Source organism: Elgaria multicarinata, chromosome 5 (assembly GCF_023053635.1).
Source record: "Elgaria multicarinata webbii isolate HBS135686 ecotype San Diego chromosome 5, rElgMul1.1.pri, whole genome shotgun sequence".
NCBI classification, from domain to species: domain Eukaryota; kingdom Metazoa; phylum Chordata; class Lepidosauria; order Squamata; family Anguidae; genus Elgaria; species Elgaria multicarinata.
Genome location: NC_086175.1, coordinates 116,171,398 through 116,192,162, shown reverse-complemented (window position 1 = coordinate 116,192,162; position 20,765 = coordinate 116,171,398). Strand labels below are relative to the sequence as shown.

Genomic DNA, 20,765 nt, shown 5'->3' with positions numbered 1-20,765 from the left:
ACCACAAAAGTCCCACGTGTCTGTTTGGCATTTATCATCTTAAGTTTACACATTTAACACCCACTCTGACAGTCATTCACCTAAGCAGATATAACTCACAGCGCATTATTATAAATATTAAAATTCATTCTCCATTTTAAACCCCTTTCTCCACATAGTTTGGAGGAAGGTGGGTTTTTATCCCTTGCCTCAGGCGTATCAAGTGGTGGTGCTTGGTTTGAGCAGGGAGTAGCCTCGGCCGGGTCTGGTGTTCAGAGCCTGTGTTGCCCCATAAGAAGTGGTGGTAGCGGTAAGGTCTGCTGTTCAGAGCCTGTGTCGTGGCAGCGACACCTCTCTTCCTGAGGTCGTCGTGCCTCACGTGTAAACAGAGGAGGGATCTCACAACGCGAGACCTCCATTCTGGATTATCAGGTAGGTCTAGATAAGGTCACAGACTCTCAGCCCAACCTCCTTCACAGGGTTGCTGTTGTGAGGATAAAATAGAGAGGAGGAGGATTACGTAAGCTGCCTTGGGTTCCTTGGAGGAAAAAAAGACGAGATATAAATAATAATAAATAATAATGTCTCCTATACACAGCAGGTAATAACAGTTGTAAGATGTTAGCAAGGCCCAACATTGCTATTACTACAAAACTAGGTAAGTTTCTAGTGTCTTGTGGTAGGAGAGGTTAATGGTGGAGGTTTGCATGATTGGAACACGATCTTTAAATTACTTGTGTTAGAGTCGATACTGAAATTCTGCCAAATTTGGGGTAAATTCGGAGGTTTCCCCTCAAACCAAAACATCTGAAGAATTTCAGTCCATTAGCCAAATTTCTCAAGTATATGTGTTTTTCCCATCCCTAGATTTCGGTACTGACACAGATTTGAAGGTGCCTCTTCAGGCAAAATAACTCAGTAATTTCATGGGGTAACCACAAGAATGTCAATGAAAGTAGAGATATTCCTCAGGGTCGGTTTTGTTTTTTTACTTAGCTCTAATCTAGGAGTGATTGAAATCCTCATGAAATTCAAATGGATTATGCAGGATATCAGAAGATGAACTTTTAGTGGACACAGGTTGTGAGAGGTGATGCAGAGCGAATAGGTCATTTGTCATGTCCTAAGCCAGATCTCAAAGAAACATTGACACTTTGCTGAGGAACTGGCACCTTACCAGAGGTCATTACTGAACATAACCTTTCAAGGTTTGGCATGGTCTGCAGAATTAATTAAAAACACCAAAAGTCATAGCCCTTTCCATTGTTTTCAGAATTCAGCAACTTGAAAATGCATCAGCATGTTCGAAGATGTGAACAATTCATGTATGCTTTCAACCATGACGTCAGATTGCCATGAGGATGGTACTTTGGGGAAAAGGGAATGCAGTGTTGTCCCAAGAGATTTTGCTGCCAGAAGCAGAGCCCAAATTTCACCCTGCCTCTGCCCCCACCCAACTACCACTAGAGTCTTCTTGAAAAATTCAGTTCCTAATTTCTGCCTTCATCCATCCTCCCTCATGGTACCACTTGAAGCTGGGTCAAGGGATTCCAAATGAAAGTTCTGCCATCTTTATCTTTAAATGGCAGCATGAAGGATCATGAGAGATCATGTAGGAACCTTTGATTTCCTTCTTTTTTTACTTCTGATTCTAAAGAGCATGTTTCATTATGATCTTCAGCTGTTTAACTTATTCAAAGGCAGGCTTCACCTCTTGAAAAGCTGCCAAATACCCTCTTTATGTGGGAATCTGTCTCCACAGTTCCATATTTACATCCTTTCCTTCAAAAGTTTCACTTGCCTTTAGACACATTATATCAGTATGCAATCATTGTCGTTTGAAGCTGAAAAACACACATGTGTTGTCAAGAAACTTTTCTTATTCTTTGATTATTTTGGGAATACCAACCTACCTTTCTAACGCTGTTTCTTAACGTTTCAGAGTAACCCCATACCATACAAAATGTGGCTTTGCAACCTATAAAAGCCTGAATTCCTTCAGAATTGGGATTTGACTGTACCTCTTAAGGTTTCTTTTTGATATATGGAGTGAAAGAAAGAAGAACAGATCAATAGTAGCAAGTGTGGACATGTTGCCCTTGTAAGCTGAAAGGCAGACACTGTTTTATTTATTTATTTATTTATCATACTTATACCCCGCTCCTCAGCCAAAAAAGGCTCTCAGAGCGGCTTACACTTAGGAAAAAAGACAGTCCCTGCCCTCAGGCTTACAATCTAATAAAGACATGACACACAAGGAAAAGGAGTCAAGGAGGGAGGGAGGGAGGAGAGAGAAAGAAAGAGAGAGAGAGAGAGAGAGTCCAGCAGGAGCAGGCCCCGATGTTACTTCTGCCTGCTCCTGTCCTCTCGGTCCTTCTTCTTCCCCACAGGGCCAAGATGGCAGTTTGCCCTGTGGGGGGGGGAAGAGTCCAGCAGGAGCAGGCCCTGATGTTCGATGTTACTTCTGCCTGCTCCTGTCCCCTCGGTCCTTCTTCTTCCCCACAGGGTCAAGATGGCAGTTTGCCCTGTGGGGGGGGGGGAAGAGTCCAGCAGGAGCAGGCCCCGATGTTCGATGTTACTTCTGCCTGCTCCTGTCCCCTCAGTCCTTCTTCTTCCCCACAGGGCCAAGATGGCAGTTTGCCCTGTGGGGGGGGGGGGAAGAGTCCAGCAGGAGCAGGCCCCGATGTTACTTCTGCCTGCTCCTGTCCCCTCGGTCCTTCTTCTTCCCCACAGGGCCAAGATGGCAGTTTGCCCTGTGGGGGGGGGAGTCCAGCAGGAGCAGGCCCCGACATGTTTTAGGTACTTCGTAAATTGGATCTTGATTTTACATATATATATAATTTATATTACCTGTTAATCTGCCCAGAAAACATTGGTTACTAGTCTGTCTAGGGCCATTGCTAGACCTACCGGGTGTTCCGTCGTTGAGGAGCGGTGAAAGCGGATTTTCCCGTTCAGCCGTGACGCCTCATGATCCACACCTGCCTTCGATTTGTGGCGGAAGTTTGCGCCGGTTGTGCTGCTGCCGCCGCGAGCACGGTTGCGCAGCCACACCGGCCTGATTGCCGCGGCTTTTTTTTTCGCTCGCTGCACGGTTTGCGCACGTCCGAAAGACCGCAAACTTGCGCAGCCGTCAGCGATGCCGCCGCTGGCCCTGGCGGCGGCAGCGGCGGCAGTGCCAGTGCCAGCTGAAGTGCTGCTGGTGCTGTTGAGGGTCAACATTGATGCGCTCACTTCCTGATGGGGGTCGTGGCGGGTGTCATATGACCCGAGGTCAATCGTCTGCATGGCCACTCTGTGCCTACATCTCCCATCATGCCTCTGAGGTGTCGGCGGCGATGATCGCCTCTGTGCCCTCTGCCCCATCCCAAGGAGCCAACCCACATCTGGCCGTAGCCATGGCAGCAGCCCACAAACAGCTCTGCCCTCTGCCAGCCTGGTACCCACACTAACAGGCAGCGTACAGCACCGCCATTATGCGGCCACGGTAGCTGCCCACCGCAAGGAGTCACCAGCCACTTTTCCGGTCCTCCGGTCCTGCGCAAACTGTCACTGGGGAAATAAAAAAAAACACCACTAGAACAGGCGCACATCCCCCACCCATCCCCCACACACCCCAGCAGCACACTAGCCACTTTTCCGTTCCTCCGTTCCTGCGCAAACTGTCACTGGGGGAGTAAAAAAAAAAAGCTGCTCCGCCGCGCTGCCCCAGCTGGCGGACTGCGCGCAAATGGCGGAGGCAGCTTGACTGAAGCCGCTGACCACTCCCCCTTAGCACGCCTTTTCCTGCCCAGTGCGGACCGCAGTGACCTCACATCCTCCCACACGTACTCCGAATTACCGCGGGACGGCAGGAAAAGGCGCCCTAAAACTCACTTTTTTAAAGTCGGGAGAAAGAGGCTTCACCGCAGGATAACGGCGGATCCTCGTGAACGTCATCTGGAAGCCTCGATGTGACTGCGGAAGGTAACGCGCGCTAGAGCCTCGTCTAGTAACGCCCTAGAAGTAAAATAAATAAATACAGCAATTGTATTGTATTTATTGTGGTGAAGCCTCTGCCACCTTGGCGAAGCTGTGTGTGATGGGGGCCTTAGCTAGACCTAAGGTTTATCCCGGGATCGTCCTGGGGTCATCCCTGTTCATGTAAATGACACACAGGGGATCCTGGGAGCAGGCAGGGACGACCCCGGGATAAACCTTAGGTCTAGCTAAGGCCCTAGTGCCATGTTCATGATGTGAACTCAAACAGGGAAGAACACTGCTGAAAATTATGCAGTTCACTTTAAGTTAGGGAAGAGGAAAGTGTCAGCTTGGCTGGGATTCAAACATCGTATAGGCCATAGAGATAGGAGCGGCTTCATTGTTGACAATTACTAAAAGAGCTGACAGCATCACAGGGTAAGGGTCAGAGGCAACAGAGGCAAGAGGGCTTAGGGACAGTAGCCAAGGAGTAAGGGATGAGAAAGATAAACTTGAGGGGAAGAGTAAATGAAGGAGAAGGAGGCTTAAGTAAAGCACAGGGGATAAAGGCATTGAGAGAAGGGCTCAGAAGAAAGCTCACTGTGCTCAAGGTCAGGATGGACTCTGTGCTGTTTATGAAGGGGAGGGGAGTGCTAGGCAGATGGTCAAGAGGTAGAGGTTAAAGGGAAAAGAACAGAATGGGCAATAGGTTGGAAAACACACTGTGGGAATAGCGGCTGAGAAAAAGAGTAACTTGTCCAAAATTAGTCAATCAATCATGGCTAAGCACAGATTTATCTCTAGTTCCAAATCTAAGCTAACAATATACCACATGGCTTCTAAACCATGTAGTTAAGGCTGCTGCTAGATCTTGCAAGTGACCTGAAGTTGCCATCAAAAATGCAGCACAGTGTCTTCTTCTTTCCATGTCCCTAGGGATGCTCAATGCTTGATGAAATGTTGGCCACCAATGAACTGGCATGGGGCAGGGAAGATCACAGAAGGATGGCATTTTGGGAACCGCCCAGAGAGCTTCAGCTGTTGGGTGGAATAAAAATGCAATAAATAAATAAATAAATCAATCACATCACTCACTGAATTTCCCTAAATGTTACAGGGGAGAAAATACATAACTTGAAGCTGCTCTTTTCGATGGCATCCCCATGTCTGCCATGTCAACATGTCTAATTCTGAAACATTCCTAAATAAGTGTGTGTATCCGTGTGTGTGAAGGAGAGAGAGAGAGAGAGGTTTCAAGAAATGTTTTGTCGACAAAATTGATCCCTGGGTTAATGGTTAATTAGAAAGCCATTCCTGCATTATCTGGATTAGAAGCTGTAATTTACTTCTTCGCATTCTTGCGAACCAGGCTTCTTAGGGAGGTATTGAAGTATAGATTTATGTGCTTAATTTTATCTCTTTGTCCCAATATTGCACGACATTTCTAAATGAGATCTATTCTAGGATTGAGTCAAGGTGCTGAGGTTGAATGGACTGCAAACGGGAAAGCTGGCATGGAAACGATTTCCATAAAGCTTAAGGATGCAAGCCTTGATAAGCTTACTCATGATTAAATCCCATTGATTTTTTTTTAAAAAAAATGTATTTTGCAACCGTAAATGAGGACTCATGCCTGAGTAACTGTGCTTAGCACTCAGATTGTTTCTTCTAAAGAACTGATGACAGGTACTGAGCACCAAAGCAACAACAAAATCCCACTTACTAAATACCAGAATGGAAAGCGCTGAAAGGATGAAGTTGACACAAGGGTTATCAATTCAAAATGTGTATTTTCAATTAATTGAAGCATTTGTTTAACCTTCTATTGAAAGAGATCAGACTTATTTTGGATGCAATAACCCCAGCATCTAGTCCATCAATGTCTGATACTGTTTATCCTTTGTTGCCCTTGGCTCATTCAGTTCTGCAGGCTTCTATCTTCCTGTCAAATTATTCAAAACCTACAGGACATCTCTCAAAGCGGTTGCCAGGACATTTACGGTGTGATGCCATCAGTATGCTTATGACATCCCATCTCTCCATGTAATTACCAGGAGGCTGATATCAGTGAGTGACTCGAAGTGGGTTAAGAACACAAGAAGAACCATGCTGGGTCAGACCAAGGGTCCATCTAGTCCAGCACTCTGTTCACACAGTGGCCAACCAACTGTTGACCACAAACCCACAAGCATGTACAACAGCAGCCTCCTATCCATGTTCCCCAACTAGACCCAAGTCCAGCATTTGATTCCCATAATGGCCAACCAGAGGCTTATAAGAGTAATGGCCCTGAAGCAGGGTTAAGAACATAAGAACATAGAAAGAGCCATGCTAGATCAATCCAAGGGTATATCTAGTCTGGCATTCTGTTCACATTGTGGCCAACCAACTGCCCATGGGAAACCCAGAAGGAGGACATGAATAAAATAGCACCCTCCCACCCATGTTCCTCAGCAAGTGGTGTACATAGGCTTACTTCCTCTGATACTCGAGGCTGCACATAGCCATCAGGACTAGTAGCCATTGATAGTATTCTTCTCTAGGAGAAGGCTATCAAAGTCATCCAAATTGGTGGCCATCACTATATCTTGTGGTAGCGAATGCCATAGTTTAACTATGCGCTGTGTGAAGAAATACTTCCTTTTAACAACATGAAGCTTGGTATGGACAAGATGGAAGTCCTCCCATGGGAGGAATGGCCAGTCTAGGAATATGTGTTGAACTGGTCCTGAATTGCATTCCCTCTTAAAGAGTGGGTTTGTAGTTTGGGAATGCCCTAGACATAGCTGTAGGTAGGAATATTTTTGCACAGGTTCTGCTGGTGTTTCAACGGTGGCCATTCCTGCAGAACTTTCCACTCATATACATCCAGATTTGTCTACTGTAATAACTTCTAGATGGGGCTGCATTTGAAAAGTGCCTGGAAATTTCAGCCGGTACAAAATGCAGCAGCTAGACTATTGACAGGAGGCCATTCATTTGATCATACAACGCAGATATTCTACCATCTCTACTGGTTCATTTGTTTCCATGGCCAGATCTACACCAAGCAGGATATAACACTTTGAAAACCTTTTGAAAACTGTATATGGAGTGTGTCCTGGCCCCCAACAGTTGTCACTACTGTTATAAACCATTTCAAAGCAGTAGTGTAGATCCTGTCCAGGTCAAATTCAAGGTGTCGGATATGACCTTCAAAGACCCAAATGGTTTTGGAACTGGATATCCAAAGGGCTGTTGTTTCCTGTGTGAACTTACCAACACACTGTGATCAGAAGTATGGAGTGTGGGGAGGTGGGAAGGCCTCAGGCTATAGAACTCTTTACGCTTCCTTTTAGAGGAAGACTTGTAGCTTAGTGGACCCAAGTTCTTATCAGTTTGGATAATCCTTTTACTAAAGGCAATTACCTACATTCCTACGAGACAGGGCTAACCAGTTCCTCCCAGCTAACCATGCTAAGAAGTCAGTCCCAAAGAATTAGGAATGTATACAGGTTTTGTTAAATCCATTTTATCTGTGTTCCACGAATCCTCAGGCAACTTTCATCCACTCATTCATGGAATCAGATTTTATTTTTAGAGATGTAGGAGAACTTTGCTATTGTTTGCAAATTCACATTTGCGCTAATGTGCATTTGTGCAAATTTCCCCCAAATTTTTTTAAAAAACTTTTGTAAGTCTATGTCATCCATGTGACTCAGAAAAAGCTGGTCCACTGAACAATCTGTACATTGGATTCACAGGAATACAATCTCATTCCAATCCCTTGTGGATTTCTCCAACATCTCTACAAAGAATACTATTCGGATGCACATTCCATCAGGGCATGCTTTAATTTGATTTGATTATGTACAGCTGCTGTTTGTTATTTGTTTATTTTTTAAAAAATACTTTTAAATGTTGTTCATTGTTGTTTTATTATTTTATGATGTTTGTTAGCTATGATGAGGCATCCGGTTGGGATGGAATGGCGTGATATCAATATTTAAGCAAGCAAATATTTAAATAAGCAAAGAAACAAATGCATAGTGCTCTGGGAGCCTGTTTTCCGTAGGTTTGTCTCAAGGTACTAGTATAATGTTGAAGTCCTGCAACCACATTGTTGAAACTGATCAGGAAATTGACACCCCAGGAGGATGCCATTCCGTGGGCATGTTTCATCAGATCAGCCCCACCTATGTAGTTTTGGGGCAATTTTCTACATTCCTGTGATAGTGTCATGACATAACCTGACACATAGCTCTTGTCTGGAATGTAGAAATATCTCAAAAGACCTAGTATAGAGAAGTGCTTGAGGATGAACACAGCCTACTACTTAGGATAAGAAATTGATACTACACTTGATCTTAGCCAAAAGGCCGAGAAGCGATAACATACCCACCGCTAGCTCCCCTTTTATTCAATCTATATTTAAATAATATTGTCCCTACCCTAACTAGTCATAACTTCTTCCCACCCCGCCTAAAGGATAGGAACATTTCGGTGCTATTGTATGCAGACGACGCTGTTCTCCTATCACATACACAAGTGGGGATGCGCAGGATGTTGAGAGCGCTAAGCGTATATTGCAAGAAGGAAGCCCTTCAGGTTAATCATGATAAAACCAAAATTTTAGTTTTTGGGAAAAGGAGGAAAGTATATCATTGGCAGTTAGACAGTCACCCTCTTGATCAGGTGAATAAATATAAATACTTAGATGTAACTTTTCAAAGCTCCGGATCCTGGTCTGAGCATTTGGGTGCAGCAGCCTCAGCGGCCAATGTAACAGCTAATGCCATTTTCCGCTTCGCAGCTGGAGCAGGAGGACAGTGGATAGCACCACTGTTACAACTGCTTAAAAGCAAACTACTCCCTCAGATTCCGTATGGAGCTCCCATTTGGGCCCATGGAGACATCACACCATTAGCAGTAGTACAGCACAAATTTCTATCCAGGACCCTTGGAGTTCCTAGATCTACATCTAAGGATATTGTCCGACTGGAAACTGCATGTCTCTCAATCCATACATTGATTCTAAAAGCAGCTATATCCTTCTGGTTAAAGATAGTGTTTCACCTGGCCCCTCCATTGGTGCTGTCCACATATGACGATATGGGGAAGGATTCATGGGCAGACAGGATGAGACACTCCATCTCCAAATTGGGTTTCTCGCAAGCATTCCTCCTTACGAGGGGGTTTGATGGGGCCAAGGATGAGATTGCTAGAAGGCTGTATGACTGTGATATTCAGTCATCTATGGCAGCGGTCGAAGTGAGCCGCTCAAATGGGCTCTATAAGAGTATCATTACTGCTCCGGGAAAGGCTCCCCTATATTTAACTTCTGGAATGCCACAAGAGCTGAGATGGCTATTTACTCGGTGCAGGCTAAATTCCCTCCTGCTGATGGAGGTGAAGGCACGCTTTAAAAAGCACCCTAGCACCAATGTAGATTGCCCAGCAGGTTGCCCTAAAGCCGAGGATATAATTCATTTCCTAGCTGAGTACCCAAGGTATGCGGAGCTGAGGAAACAATACCTTGAGCCTTTAATTCCCAGGTTTAATTTCATGACTTCTAAAGGTGTAGTCCTTATTCTTTTGGCTGGTACAGACTATTATATATCTTTTAGGACTGCGAAATTTGTACACCGAGCGAGGAGGCCCGGGAACCACTGATTGTCTCAAACGATTAATTTTAATATCCAATATTATATGTTGGTTAACATTGTAAATATAACCTGGATGACTGTTATCCTAGTTAGTCTTATTTGTAGCACTTCCGCTGGCTTGTGGCAAGCTCACAGTGGGTATGTTATTGTTTTACCTGTTTGTGAATGGCCCAGGTGGCTAATATGCAATAAAGATAGATAGATAGATAGATAGATAGATAGATAGATAGATAGATAGATAGATAGATAGATAGGAAATTGTATTCCACTCATTAACTAATACAGAGGCTTTTCTGGTTGCATGACACAACCTTTTAAGTCCTGAGGACTGCATTAGTGGGTGGTACAGAGGGAGGATGCACACACCTATATACACATAAACACACACATATATGCATACACACACAAGGGTTTCCCTCTCCAGTGGGATTTCCCTTGCCATTAGCGCTAACAAGGGAAACCCTATATGGGGTCCCAATGGCTTTGTAGGCTGCACTGGGAGAAGCAAAGGCCCTTCAATATCATTTCTCCCCCTCCACTTGTACATGGACACACAGAGAGAGAGAGAGAGAGAGAGAGAGAATGTTAATCCTGATTACAACAAAGGAGTATCGGGGTAGGAGGGGAGTCTCCACAGTTTCATACAATGAGTGTTAGTTGCATATCTGCCGGTTAGGCCATAAACTACCTGAAGTATTTATTTATTTATTTATTTAATTATTACATTTCTATACTGCCCAACAGCCGGAGCTCTCTGGGTGGTTCACAAAAATTAAAAACATTCAAAGTATAAAGCAACAGTATAAAACCATAATATAAAATACAATATAGAGATGGGCGAGCTTCCCAAAGCAACCTTTGATAGTAAGTAGGGTTACTCCCATCCTTCAGAATCCCTCCCCACTCCAGAAGAACCTGGGTAATTTTTTTCTGAGCTCCTCCTGAGAACTACTCCCAAAGGAAGAAATAATGGATCCATTCATTATTTTAGGGACCGGAAAAATATGCTACTGGGGCAAAAGCAGCATCAAGAGCCAAATTCTCATGTATGGGGAAGGGAGTATTTTTTGACCTCCACCTCCAGTTTTTCCCTTCCCACTCCTATATCTGATCCAACGAAACATAATGGAGGGACCTAGCACCATTATATTGCATAGTGTGGTGTAGTGGCTAAAGTGTTGGACTGGGAGTTGGGAGATCCGGGTTCTAGTCCCCAATCGGCCATGGAAACCCACTGGGTGACTTTGGGCCAGTCACACACTCTGAGCCCAACCTACCTCATAGGGTTGTTGTTATGATAAAAATGGAGACGAAGAGGATTATGTATGCTGACTTGGGTTCCTTGGAGGAAAAAAGGTGGGATATAAATGCAATAATAAATAAAATAAATGAATCATAGAATCATAGAAGAGTAGAGTTGGAAGGGGCCTATAAGGCCATCGAGTCCAACCCCCTGCTCATTGCAGGAATCCTCCTTAAAGCATCCCTGACAGATCGTTGTCCAGCTGCCTCTTGAAGGCCTCTAGTGTGGGAGAGCCCACAACCTCCCCAGGTAACTGGTTCCATTGTCGTACTGCTCTTACAGTCAGGAAGCTTTTTTTCTGGTGTCCAGGCGAATCTGGCTTCCAGTAACTTAAGCTCATTAGTCCTCGGGATGATTGAGCTGAGTTCCTGGCCCTCCTCTGCATGACAACCTTTCAAGTGGCAATTTAAAAATGCCTGGGGGTAGGCTTTGGCAGTGAAAGTGATGTCAGCTTCTCATGATCTCTTGCTGTTCCCATGATCAACAGGATCCCAATTTTTCTTCTTCCAGCTTTTGGTTAGCTGGTTTCAGCAACTCATCTACATGCTGTGCTAGTTTAGTGATCCTAATTGTCTGCGACTGCTATTAAGTCTTGTATGAATTGTATTAAGAGTTCAGTCTTCCATCAAGCTGTTCTTGCTGCACTGATAGCTCAGTAATTATTGCAGATAATTTATAGGCATTTAATAAACAAACAATTTGAAATAAATTGAAAAAGAAAAGTCAATTTGGCTCAGAAAAACTGGTCTTTTTCAAATAAATAAATAAATAAATAAATAAATGTAGATCACTTTGGGAGGCTGCCTGAGTTGGTGGGGGATAAATGGCTTCCATTCCAGTCATGTTTTCCATAAAATACTGAATTGTTTGTAAACTGCAAAGATATGGAGGAGGGGCGCTGGTATTGTAGGTACCAATCTTTTTTTAAAAGAACTATAATATTCTCATAAACTGGTGCTTACTGGGAATGAGAAGAACATTGATTGTTTGTCTGGAATTATGCCTAAATCACATAGCTTCAAAAAAAACCCACCTATTTGTCACAATGTGCCTGGCGTTCCTATTCTAGCATGGTAAGCTTTTGAGAAATATTATTTAGCTCAACATATATCAGGGGATACGTTGGCCGAGTTCTTTGTTGGTTTGTTACTCCAAGGGCGCCCTGTGATAAATAACCGTGAAGATCAGACTTGGCAGCATCTTGTCATTTACCCAAACAGAACTCCCTTTATATGTAAGAAATGTTAGGCGGTAGCATCCTTAAAAAGAAAAAGAAAAATGAGGGAGACTGCGTCTATGCAAATGGCATTTCACATAGTCTTAAAGAATCAGTGATGGCGAACGATGGCCTCTATCTGTCCGTACTTATTAATAACTCTGAAGAAGAACAGAGGGTGGGAAGGAATATATGGAAAGGTTAATTCTCAAGCATATTCATTCCACAAGTTTTCCAACATCCATTTGTTGGTTGTCAGATTCTCTCATTGTGTGTGTGTGTGAGTGCGCGTGGGTGTATCCCTGTTCTTGCTCCAGAGTCTAATTGTAGCCATACAAGTGGAAGATCTTGCCGAAAGTGTGTTTGTGGTGTGTGTGTGTTCCAAACCCCAAATGTAGCATCAAGGTACCTTTAATATTCCATATTTTTGAATTGGTACAAGCTATAAGCACGTGCTTTAGTCGCACATGCTAGTTTGCTGTTTGTTCAGTGCAAATGTGCCCTCTCTGCTACATTTCCAAGTGCAGAGATGTGGCTGGCATGGAAAGAGCAGCACCGGCTATGAGGGGGAAGGGCAGAATAGTTTCTGGGTTCCCAGGTCAGAGCCTGGTTCCATCATGGGTTCCCAGAAACCAAAAACTCCCTCTAGACAGTGTCCAGTGGCCACAGGATTGCTCCTTTAAGGAAGGTCTAATCTACACCAAGCAGGATATTGCACTATGAAAGTGGTATGAAAGCGGTATATAAAAGGCAGGAGCCACACTACGGCTTTATAGCGGTACGGAGACAACTGTTGGGACCCATTGACACTTACCATCTACCGCTTTCATACCACTTCCATTGTGCTATATCCTGCTTGGTGTGGATTAGGCCAAAGTCTACTGAAGGAAATTTTCCATCCCTTCCTCATTCCCTGCAGCTTTCCATGCCCCCAGAAAAGCCTCCCTGGACAATTGAAAACCCCTTTTCTACATTGTGGGATCAGGTATGGGACTTACTGGGAGAAGGGGGATAATCCAAAATCGTGCCTGGGTCCGAAGTTAAGTTACCTTAAGGGCACAATTCTATGCATGTTTATACAGACAGGGTTCAACATCTTAAATGGATGTTTAAATGTATACTGTTGTTTTATACTGCTGTTTTTATATTTTTGATCGTTTTAAATCTTGTATACTTTTTAATGTTCACTGTTTTTAACTTTTGTAAACTGCCCAGAGAGCTTCGGCTATGGGGCGGTTTACAATTTTAATAAATAAATAAACAAACAAACAAACCATACTGTAAGTATTAGAATGCCAGCCATAGTATTCATGGCAGTTACAGAGATGAGAGAGAGAATTTGTTCTGAGATGAATGGAGGTTAGAAGGTGGCCATCATCTGTGTAGGAGCTGCCTATCCCTAAGCAAATCTCACCTAGGTGGAAATGTTCCAACTCATGGATAGATTAAACTCAGTGGAGTCTGGTGACTCCATTTTTGGAGGGGCTGTAAATCCATTTTGGGTTTCAGTCAGAACCATCCAGAACTCTAAAGGAGCTATCCAATATGCTGAACCCTATCCCCCAAATAGCTGCAGCACCTCAAATAGCTCCTTTAGAGTTCTGACTGGTTCTGACTGAAATACGTTCTTGTTCCCGGGAAGCTGAACGCCTTTGGCGTAGGACCAGGGACTGGACGGACTTTGTCCATTACAAATTTGTTCTCTCTTCTTTCTCTTCTGCTATTTCCTTGGTTAAACAGCAGTATTACTCACTGCTGATCCAGTCAAATGCTATGCATCCTCAGCGGCTCTTTGTGTCCTACAATTCTCTTCTGAAGCCTAATCCACCATCTCTCCTTGCCTCTCTGTCTGCTAATAACTTTGCCTCTTTTCTCAGTGCTAAAATCCAAACTATTCACTCTGATCTTGCCAGCTCTACTCCTCTTCCAGTTCCTGTCCCTCATTTGTCAGTTCCTCCTGCAAATTTCTCTGCGTTCCCTTCGGTCTCAGCTGATGAACTGTCTAGAATACTGCGCTCTTCGAAGCCTTCCACTTGTTCTCTTGATCTGATTCCTTCTCACGTCTTTATTAATCTTATCCCTGCTATCCTCCCTTCCTTGCTTCATATTATTAATTTTTCTTTGTCCTCTGGTTCATTTCCTTCTGCTTTTAAACATGCTACAGTTTCTCCTATTCTCAAAAAACCTATTCTTGATGTGCTTTCTCTTTCTAATTACCGTCCTGTCTCTTTGTTGCCTTGTGTTTCAAAGATCCTGGAGCGTGTGGTCTACTCTCGTTGTCTTGATTTTCTTTCTAGTAACTCTGCTCTGGATCCTTTTCTATCTGGATTCCGTCCTTTGCATTCCACTAAAACAGCCCTTACTAAGATTACCAATTATCTTCTTTTTGCCAAGTCTAAAGGCCTTTATTCCATTCTTATTCTCCTGGATCTTACTGCAGCCTTTGACACGGTTGATCACGATCTTCTTTTGGATTCCCTTCATGACCTCGGATTTTGTGGCTCCGTCTATAACTGATTTGCCTCCTATCTAGTGGGTTGCTCTTTCAACGTGTTGGCTAATGGCAGCTCGTCTTCTTCTTTTCTCCTTTCAGTAGGGGTTCCGCAAGGCTCGGTGCTTGGCCCGTTGTTGTTTTCTTATACATGTTGTCCTTGGGTAATCTTATAATATGAGTGATAACACTCAAACACAAAGGTACTAAGAAAGTTTTATAGACAAATAATTCAAAAGATATCACAAATGTACAAAAGGCAGGCATATAGATAACATTTACAAGATGTTCATCAAACATCCATAATGAAGCCTACAATAAGTTGGCATCCATTAAACATTCATGACAAGAATCAATGATCTCATAAATATGCGTCTAATAGATAAATTTCATAAAGCGACTAATATAATAAAGCATCTAATATAATAAACAGTAGTCCGGTACAAGTTCTGTTTCGATAATTCTTCCTCAGTAGGACGTAAACTGGTTCACAAAAGGAGCCATGGCTATACATTTAGGGTGGAACATTACCTGACGGCTTGAAGACGTGAAAATGAAAATGATATGGTGATAAACCTTGGAGGGTTCCACCCTAAATGTATAGCCATGGCTGCTTTTGTGAACCAGTTTACATCCTACTGAGGAAGAATTATCGAAACAGAACTTGTACCGGATTACTGTTTATTATATTAGACACTTTATTATATTAGATGCTTTATGAAATTTATCTATTAGACGCATATTTATGAGATCATTGATTCTTGTCATGAATGTTTAATGGATGCCAACTTATTGTAGGCTTCATTATGGATGTTTGATGAACATCTTGTAAATGTTATCTATATGCCTGTCTTTTGTACATTTGTGATATCGTTTGAATTATTTGTCTGTAAAACTTTCTTAGTACCTTTGTGGTTGAGTGTTATCACTCATATTGTACTATTGTTATTTTCAACCACAGCCTTCTATTTTACTTTATCTTGGGTAATCTTATTCAGTCCCATGGTCTCCAATATCATCTGTATGCCGATGTCACACAATTATATCTTTCATCTCTGGAACTTTCTCCTGATGTTCATGATCGTATCTTGGCATGTCTTTCAGATATCTCAGCTTGATTGCTTCATCATCGTTTGAAACTTAATATGGCAAAGACGGAATTGCTTGTTTTTCCTCCTAAACCTTCTCCTCATCTCTCATTCTCTCTTACTGTCAATGATGTTACACTTATTCCAGTCAAGGAAGCTCGTAGTCTTGGCTTTATATTTGACTCCTCGTTCTCCTTTATTCCTCATATTGAGGCAGTAGCTAAATCCTGTCATTTTTTCCTGTATAATATTGCCAAGATTTGATCATTTTTGTCTGTCTCTTCTGCCAAGTCTCTTGTTCATGCATTGGTTATTTCTCGGTTGGACTACTGTAACCTTCTTCTCACTGGCCTTCCTTCTCACATCACTTCGTTGGTTTCTGTTCACCACTCTGCTGCTAAGATCATCTTCTTGGCTCGCCGCTCTGACCATGTTACTGCACTTCTGAAATCTCTTCATTGGCTTCCAATTCACCTCAGAATCCAATATAAACTTCTCCTGTTGATCTACAAAGCTTTTCACAGTCTAGCTCCTTCCTATCTTTCCTCTCTCATCTCAAACTATTGCCCCGCTCATGCTCTTCGCTCCTCTGATGCCATGTTTCTTACCTGCCCTAGGGTCTCTACTTCCCTTGCTCAGCTTTGTCCATTTTCTTCCGCTGCCCCTTATGCCTGGAACGCTCTTCCAGAACATTTGCGAACTACAAGTTCAATCGCAGTTTTTAAAGCTCAGCTAAAAACTTTTCTTTTTTCTAAAACTCTTAGAACTTGATTTTGATCTTACTTTTATACTGTTAGTTTTACTCTACCCTGTGCCTCTTTGGTGCATTCTCTTCCCTTTCTTATTGTTTTATTATGATTCTATTAGAATGTAAGCTTATGCGGCAGGGTTTTGCTATTTTATTGTTTTACCCTGTACAGCACCATGTACACTGATGGTGCTATATAAATTATTATTATTATTATTATTATTAATAATAATAATAATAATAATAATGGGATTCACAGCCCACTGACATCAAAGCCACCAGCCTCTGCTATTCCAACAGGGTCTGTTTGCTAGTAGTGAAATAAATATGAATATTAAGGGCACAAGTTGGCCAGCATCATAGGGTTGGTCCACCTATTAGTGTTATAGCACAGAGAGTACTTGAAATATATAGAAGGATCCCGTTTGGACTCTTGTTTGGGATCTGACTCCAGGAGCATTGCAGCGTGATTATGAAGCTGCAGCTTCTGTGATAATTGGCTTTCAGAATCCCACTACAACCTTATGTATCTAGGTGGTTCTGGCTGGTGGCTAAAGGTCAGCAGGGCAGTCATCACTCAGCACATGCCCAAGTCAGCCACAGCCACCAACTTGGAGCTGGAACTCAGTTCAGGTGGAAGGCTTTCCACCAGCAGCCACACTCTGATGTGGCAAGATCATCTGACTCACATTATTATTATTATTATTATTATTATTATTATTATTATTTATTTATTTATTTATATAGCACCATCAATGTACATGGTGCTGTACAGATAACACAGTAAATAGCAAGACCCTACTTAGCACGTGCAGTGAAGGCTGGTAATAATAATAATAATAATAATAATAATAATAATAATAATAATAATAATAATTTCTTACCCCCCTCTCCCTTTGGATCGAGGCGGGGAACAACATTAGAACAGGAATCAATGCATCTTAAAAATTCATGATTTAACATTGATCTGGATAGGCCTGCCAGAAAAGGCTAATCTTTAAAGCTGCCTTGAAATCACACAGAGAGTTAATTTTACGAATCTCTTCCGGCAGGCCATTACACAATCTGGGGGCGACAGAAGAAAAGGTTCTCTGGGAAACTGATGTCAGCCTAGTTTTAGCTGACTGAAGTAAGTTCACCCCAGAGGACCTGAGTGTGCGGGGCGGACTATATGGGAGAAGGCGATCCCGCAGGTAACCTGGACCCAAACCATTTAGGGCCAGTGGGGCCGTGAGTCCACTCAGGGTGCACACAGCCCCACTGACATCAGAGCCACCAACCTCCACTGATCATGTATCCACTTGTAATGCTGCTCTTCAGCTCAATTCTCAACTCACCATGTTACTCCCCTGGGTTTCTCCACTGGGGCATCGTTTTGCAAAGCCATCTTTTCTGCTGAACTCTGTGCTTCATTGATTCCCAGGAGCAAATCCAAGATCATCACCTGAGATGAAAGTCACCACCTTTTTTAATATCTGAGAGAGATATTTTAAGTTCAATTAATAATGTATTTGTTTTAATATTTCTCTCCCCCTGAAGTCTATGCAGCAGGGACTTGCATTAATGAAAGCATCTGTCTTTGCAGACGCAGACAGAGAGAGAATTTGGAAATAATACAAATGAAAGCTATAAATATCCTCTAAGCTGCTAGCAAAGTGTCGTCCCCCCCTCCGCCAACGTCAGTGCAAAACACACCGCAGGACTTTATTCAAGTTGAAATGAAGGGGTGGGGGGAGAAATGCAATTTATTTTTTCTACTTGTGGCTTTTCAGAGGAAACAGGAATGTGTGAGAGAAAGTGTTGTGATCAGACCTATTCCCCTTAGCATGGGGGGAGGAGTTTCAGGCTATCAATCAGAATCAGATTCTGAAGCAGAAGAAACAGGACTAGAAATGTAACTGTCTCCATAGGAAGTGGGGGAGGAGATTTCAGCAGGCTCTTCACCAGCCAGGGATGAATCTTCACTGGACCTTATCAGTGAAAACATTAACAACTCAGAGTCTGTGGGAACTCAGCAATCCTCAGAGGGGGAAGGGACTTCAGACTTGGCCAATCTCAGGGTTGCCACAGATTCAAACACGCAGAGCTAAAAGAAGGTGAGAAGCGATCAGCTCGGCTAGCTTCTCACCAAAGGCTTCTTCAGAGGAGTCCTCTCTTAAGTTAAAGGGACTCGCAGAAAAGACCTCCCTTTTGGCTGGAAAGACAATTGTCTCATTTAGTTAACCAAGTTTTAGCCTAGAGGAAAGTTCTTAGTGTTTAAGCTCTCTTCAGGTGTGAAGAGATGTTTATTTGCTGAATAAAGCTTTGTGGATTACTTGGCAGACCTCTTTATTGTCTCACTCTGTAGTGGGAAACATGACAGAAACATGTCACTGGTACATAGTTCATTAGTTCAGTGCCAGAGGATGGTCTGAATGCAGGTACATGTAGGGATGTATGAGAAATTCATCTCAGATCTTTTTTAACCACAATTTACCCATCTCACAACTCTCAACATTGAATGTGGAACTGAACACAGGCTGCAGCTGATGTCCGTCCATTTTCGAGCTTGTGATGCGATTCGTGGAACAACAAAAAGAAGGCTCTGAAAAATGTGTACATTTGGTCAAATGTGTACTTCTGCAAAATTCGCACCAAGTTTTATTCAATGGAAGAAAAAACTGTACAGTTCAAAAAGAGAGCACAATTTATGCACATATTCCAAAAAATGTGCACAAAAACACGCAGAAATTTTCAGGTGAAAAAAGAAGACTAAAAAGAAAACTTGCAATCTGATATGGCCATGAGTCAGAACAAGGTTGGCTTTTGCACATCCCTAGGTGCATGACCTGATTCTCTGTTGCTTTGACTAAGTAGTTCTGTCTAGGGCTGTGCAGGGGGGGACCCCCCCAACCTGCTTCGGAGGCCGATTTAGGGATTCCCCATCTCACATCTCTCAGCACCGAATGCAGAAATAGCCCTTTATGTCACTGTCATCTGCTACATTAGATCTAGGAAAATGCAGAGCCCTTATCTTCCTTAAGAATGGCAGCTCTCATGGAGGACGGACAGCTGATGGGTGTGAGTGGATGGGTCAGGTAAGGTCCGTGGGTGGGCGGGGGCACATCCCAGATTGTCTCAAAGCGCTTCCAACCTGTTTTGACCCATTTCAGACTGCTTCGCCCCAATCCAGTCCTGATCTGGATTAAGAACAAAGTGGGCCAAATTAGTCCGCTTAGGTTTGGGATCCAAATCTAGACCCGAAGTGGTACGCAGCCCTAGTTCTGTCCCTACAAGCCACCTGGGTGAGATTCAAATGTAAGCCTACAAATAGCAGTATTTATGCCCATCTCCCCCGCCCCCAGTGAGGCTATTACAACATGGCGGTGGGTATTCTGATCAGGGAAATAGGGGGTTGAAAAGGCTTAGAAGGAATGCCTTTCGCACTGCTGCTCAAACCAATTCAACCCCTTCCCCCTGCCTCAGTTTGTCTGTATTTAAACTTTTAACAAAGATGCCAGTTCAACTGCTCATGGGCTTCTTGTGTCACAGGTAGTTCTTTATGAAGAACAAAAGTAAGCAACATAAGGTGAACTGCCTAGGACCAAACTAGACATGACATCTGTGGGTTCATTATTGGATCTCCTGCCATTCACCCCCCCCTCCCAATAATGGGTAAAATGCAGCTGCGAGGGGTTCTGGCTTAGGTAGAGGCTCTGGTGTTGTCAATCTGGATTGTGGCTTCAGTGCTGGAGGAAGGATTTGCATCAACCCTAAGCTTCAATTTAGACCCCCCCCCCCATTCAGCACTTCAGAACATAGCCAATTCAGCTCACACCAATTCGGTGTCATCCAGTTTGACTCGGGTACTGAACCAGAATTGTGATTTACAGATCTGATGCTTCATACCTCCCATTGACTATCATGAGACATTTTTAAAAATCGCTGTATTATTTTTCTCTTTGACACAATTGAGTGAAATTTGCAGCCATAGTAGGAGGGGATTGCCAAATGTCAGAAAAATAGGTGTGATGCCCTTTTGTATTTTGACATCTTTAAAGAGAACCATCGATAACTTTTATATTTCTTGTCAGAACTGGTTGAGTTTTGCAGACATATTTATTTATTTATTACATATTTATACTGCCCAATAGTCAAGGCTCTCTGGGCAGTTAACCTTTCTGAGGAGATCAATGTTTCAGATGAACAGGCAAGAGATTGTCATTTTGAGGGTATTGCTATGCTCCCATCAGAAGACTCCTCTTTGGAGCAAGACTTATTAGAGGCCCCAATTCCAAGGCCCTACCAGGGCCCACACTGTGAGAGAGGCCTGAGCCTGCTGAGGTCTTAACCCCT

General features: G+C 43.2%; 1 pseudogene; it reads right to left on the bottom strand.

Annotated features, from left to right (window-relative positions):
• Positions 1–8,231: 8,231 nt before the first annotated feature.
• Positions 8,232–8,309, bottom strand: LOC134399834 (U2 spliceosomal RNA; annotated as a pseudogene).
• Positions 8,310–20,765: the final 12,456 nt, after the last annotated feature.